Below are 5,359 nucleotides of genomic sequence, written 5' to 3' on the forward strand. Positions count from 1 at the left end.
GTAGCGGCAGAGCCACGAAGAACGCCGAGTGGTGTTGCATCGCCCGACAGTTCCCGCGTCAACGGGCTCTGGGGACCGGCGCAGAGGTCACCGGTGTGGACGCGCCGTGCGCAGGAGTTGAACTCGCCAACCGCTGCACTTACCATGCCCCACGCAACAACAACAACGACCGCCATTCGACACTCTAAGTGGCGGTGACGTCCACCACGACGCTTGTGCCAGGCCATGTGCACGTTGAGGCCACGTGAAGCGTCGAACGCCCACTGGCAGGTCACGGGGCAGACCCAGGTGCCACAGGTCGACTGACTGAGATGAGTGGCTGATGCACCACCTGTGCCCACTACTGTGACAACTTGCTGTGCTTTATCCACTCGGCGCTCCGCTCGTTGTTGTGTCGCTCCTCCGCCCCCCGTTGTTGTTTGGAGGGCGACTGCCTCCAGCTGGCCAGTAGCAGCGTCCTTCATGAGCCTCCTCCACAGAGGCCGATCTTGACACCGCTGGTACCAGTCATCGGCAAGTCCACTTAGCTCCACGTCCTCCTGTACCACATCGTTTAGCCCCCTCTGTCCGGCTGAACAAAAGCTGTTTAGGCATGCGGTGGCTGGGCATGCGGGCTACATGACCCAAGGATTTGTAAGCTCCTCACACAATCCAGCCTGGTTCAACCCAGGATGGATCGTAGGCAGGCCAGCCTCAATGTTTCTAACCGGCGAAAAGATGTTTCATTAGGGCGGTCCACGTTTCGCAAGCAGAGAAGGGAGGGGATGACCGTGGCCGAGAAGACCTGAAGCTTCATGCGGAGCAACAGACCAGGTAGCTTCCACACAGCGTTATGCAACCGATAAAAAAATAATGTCGCTTGACTGATTTGGAGTGAGACCAAACCGGAGCCGGTCATGAGCACACTGCCAGGTATGGAAAACTCTCCACTCTCTTCACAACTGCCCCATCACCAATTGGGAGTTGTGGGGGTGGAGTGTCCGATGGTACAAAATACCCAGGCAGGTGCTTAGTTTTAGTGGGGCTGATGGTAAGGCCCCACCCCTTCGTGGCAATCTCCAGGTTCAGCGGCAGCACCTCCAACTCCTCCTCTGAGTGAGCAGCAATTACCAGATCGGCATACGTAACATGGTTGACCAATAGGGAGCCATCACTTGACTCCCATTGTATCTGTACCAGATAGAAATTCCTCTGGTACGGCCATCGAAGGCTTCACGAACCACGTGGTCGAAATAGATGTTAAATAATGTGGGAGCCAGAGGACATCCCTGTCGCACCCCAAGGTGAACAGGGAATGGCTCCAACTCCCGGCCACGTAGTTTTATCTGGGCCCGCTCACCATCAGGAAGGTCCTTAATGATCTTGAGCAGAGGGTCAGGGGACTCCGAAAGTACCGAAGAACACCCAAAGCCCAGGCCTACTGATGGTATCATAGGCCTTGACCAGGTCAATAAAGCAGAGATGTAGGTCTTGTTGGAATTCCATACACCTCTGCTGTAGCAGACAGGACAGAAAATATGGTATCCATGATGTGTGGATGCACCGATGCCGGAACAGCGTGTTGATAATACAAGCCCATGGGCTGCACAAAAATCTAGCAGCCTTCTATCCGTTAATTATTGAACTGATCTGGCCATGCCTTCCAATCACTCCAGAACCAGGTGCCAGCATCATGACCAACTCGGGCATTAAAAGTCGCCCAACAAGACGACTCTATCCCAAGGGGCCACTTAGCTAGCACCTGTGACAGGTCATAGAAGGCATCTGACTCATCGGCCTTGCCTGCATCCCTCCACGGATGTTCGTCTTCGGTTTGGGGGCATAAGTAACCACGACCACCACTCCTCGCCTCTGGTTGATGGGAAGGCGAGCCCAAAGTAGCCTGGGGCTTACAGCTTCCCACACCTCACCACCACGCTCCACGCCCCCCTTCGTTATTTGTTCAGAAGAAGAGCCACAAGTCCTCCGTCATCAGGTGGCTGTGACGGTCCCACCTGATGACGGAGACTTGTGTTGCCTCCGAAACGTCGTGATTTTTATTGTTTTATTTTATTAATTTAAATTTTTACCTACATGGTGACTTGACCGAAAGAACTAAGAGTATAATCCTTGCAGTTACGAAAGCTTCAAATCTAGATTCGTGAAACTCCCAAACCCTGCTCGGGCCGCGTGCGAGGTGGGGCCAGGCGATGGGCGGTACAGCAAATAGGACCGGAGCTACCGAGTGTTACGTGACACCTCCAAGCCCGTACACGGCAGCGCTGCCTTTTCTCAGGATTCCTCCTCCCGCACGGAGACAAACTCCACGTCACTGCGCAAGTCACCGGCGAAGAAACGTAGGGACCCGTCCCGAACAGCACACGGAACAAACCCAACAACACAATCGGAGAGCAAAGTACACTCTTTTATAGTTATATATTAGATATATTATTCTTGAACACAATAACGGGCCAAACATCTCCAATGGACCAGGACCCCTCTTCCCTGAAACAGAGCCTCTGGTAGGCTCTCCCTGGGTGGCTAATCGACATCACCATCACATCACCACCATCACCACCATCACCACCATCAACCATCATCATCACCGCGCACGACACCTGACGGCTCACTGCCCACAAAGTTTCAGGAACGATTTGACACAAATTCGGGGTCCCCAATCAATTCAATCAATAATCAATGCTGGATTTAGTTTAGCTCTACGGGACCCCGTTTTTTTTTCATCATCCGTTTTTGACAATTGCTGTTGTTGTTAGGAATTTTGGTCGATCTCGTGCCTCTGGTGGGTGCAGGGGTCACACGAGGTCGGCTGAAAGCGCGAACCCTCATCGCCGCGTGCAGCCCAAACTGCCGTCTCCGCGATTGTTGTCGTCGTCGTCCGTCCGCGAGGAAGCGCTACGGAGTTCCGTCCGCTCGACTTGAGGCGATGAGCAAGCGACGCTCACGAGGCACCGCGGGCGACGAGATGTGAATTGCCTCGTCCGCTATAAAGGTCGTGGGGGGGTTCGGTGCCGATCCCGACACCTGCTGTAATATTTGGTCGAGTGCATTTTGTCTCCTGGTCCTCCACATCTACCAACGCGCCTTTGGAGTATGCGGCTGCTCTAAATTTCTACGCGATAAGCCACTTGTCGTTGAGCTATCATTCGTGGCCAGGTCGCTTGTGAAAATGAGCTGCATAGAGCTCCGTGTGCCTTACCTGGTCAAATAAAGTTCCGTTCATTCTCTCACCGACTGGCCAGAACGGGCCACATTTCCCATGACACAGTTCACGTTACACACATCTTACAAACTCCCCCCCCCCCCCCCCCCCATTAGGATTATCACCAGCGAGGCTAAATCATTCTGACTTAGCAGCCGCAGACGCAGCGAGAGGTATGACTGGATACGGTGCGTCGGGCACGGCAATATTCACCGGATCGCTGGTAGAACGTGAACCCGGGTCACCCGTTGCGAGAGGTATTGGTGGATGTGGTTGTGCCGGATTAAAACGAAGCCCCGTTTACAATACGTTTAAAAAATAAAGCGTAATGTACATCGACCAATCACGACTCTTCGCTTAACGCACGACTATTTTACACGCTACGGCGCGACCGGGGGGGGGGGGAACGCCAGATTGTCTGCAAGGTTCGTGTCAAGGCCACGGGGTCGACGCGGGGAGCGAAGGGGCAAGAGCAATCATCGACGATCCAATGATTATAATCAGAGATGACGACCGTCGGCGGAACGGGGAGGGTGAACGTAGCGCGGTGACATTTAACTGCGGCACCCGGTCCAATTCCCCCCCCACCACCACCACCACTACCGCCACCACCGCCGCCTGCGTGCGAGCCAGAGGTCACAAACGGGTTTTGATTCCTTACCCGTACCCGGCCGCACCAGGGTCGCAAACGGGTACCCGTACCCGGCCCGGGTAGCCGGGTATCGGGTAGGGTACGGGTATCGGGTACCCGGTTGCGACCTCTGGTGCGTGCTGGCAACGCCACGGAGATTGCGGGAGGCTGGGAAGGTGTCGGCGTGGTTACGAACACACACAAACTCAGGGGTCACGGTGACTCGGTGTGGCTGTCGCAGCGCGGCCCAGCAGAGATTTGTACCCTGGATGTTTGTGTGCCACTAGGTGGACACAAGTGGCCGGGCGTGGCACTGGCCACTCACCCCCTCCCCCTCGTGCGCCGTGACGGGCTTCAGAGGCGCTCGCCAACAGCACTTGCCCCAACAGTCCGTTAAAGGCTACACGGGGGATCTTTGTCATTTGCGTGCGTCTTGAGTGTGTGCGCCTGTCAACGCTATAGAGTGGTCGTCAACATCACCTGCTGTGTGAGAGTGTGAACGAGGGAGTGTGTGTTTGTGTGCGAGTGTGCGCGCAAGTATGTACGGCATGTATGCGTGAGGAACCACGTGTGTGTGTCCAAGTGTGTGTGTATGTCCAAGTGTGTGTGTCCAAGTGTGTGTGTATGTCCAAGTGTGTGTGTCCAAGTGTGTGTGTGTGTCCAAGTGTGTGTGTGTCCAAGTGTGTGTGTGTGTATCCAAGTGTGTGTGTGTCCAAGTGTGTGTGTGTATGTCCAAGTGTGTGTGTGTCCAAGTGTGTGTGTGTGTCCAAGTGTGTGTGTGTGTGTCCAAGTGTGTGTGTGTCCAAGTGTGTGTGTGTCCAAGTGTGTGTGTGTCCAAGTGTGTGTGTGTGTCCAAGTGTGTGTGTGTGTCCAAGTGTGTGTGTGTGTCCAAGTGTGTGTGTGTGTCCAAGTGTGTGTGTGTCCACGTGTGTGTGTGTGTCCAAGTGTGTGTGTGTGTGTCCAAGTGTGTGTGTGTCCAAGTGTGTGTGTGTGTCCAAGTGTGTGTGTGTGTCCAAGTGTGTGTGTGTGTGTCCAAGTGTGTGTGTGTCCACGTGTGTGTGTGTGTGTGTCCAAGTGTGTGTGTGTGTATCCAAGTGTGTGTGTGTATCCAAGTGTGTGTGTGTCCAAGTGTGTGTGTGGTGTCCACGTGTGTGTGTGTCCAAGTGTGTGTGTGTGTGTCCAAGTGTGTGTGTGTGTCCAAGTGTGTGTGTGTGTCCACGTGTGTGTGTGTCCAAGTGTGTGTGTGTGTCCAAGTGTGTGTGTGTGTGTCCAAGTGTGTGTGTGTCCAAGTGTGTGTGTGTGTGTGTATCCAAGTGTGTGTGTATCCAAGTGTGTGTGTGTGTCCAAGTGTGTGTGTGTGTGTGTCCAAGTGTGTGTGTGTGTCCAAGTGTGTGTGTGTGTCCAAGTGTGTGTGTGTCCAAGTGTGTGTGTGTGTCCACGTGTGTGTGTGTCCAAGTGTGTGTGTGTGTGTCCAAGTGTGTGTGTCCAAGTGTGTGTGTGTGTGTCCAAGTGTGTGTGTGTCCACGTGT

Source organism: Lethenteron reissneri, chromosome 51, assembly GCF_015708825.2.
Source record: "Lethenteron reissneri isolate LAM-NWPU_2019-01 chromosome 51, ASM1570882v1, whole genome shotgun sequence".
Classification (NCBI taxonomy): domain Eukaryota; kingdom Metazoa; phylum Chordata; class Hyperoartia; order Petromyzontiformes; family Petromyzontidae; genus Lethenteron; species Lethenteron reissneri.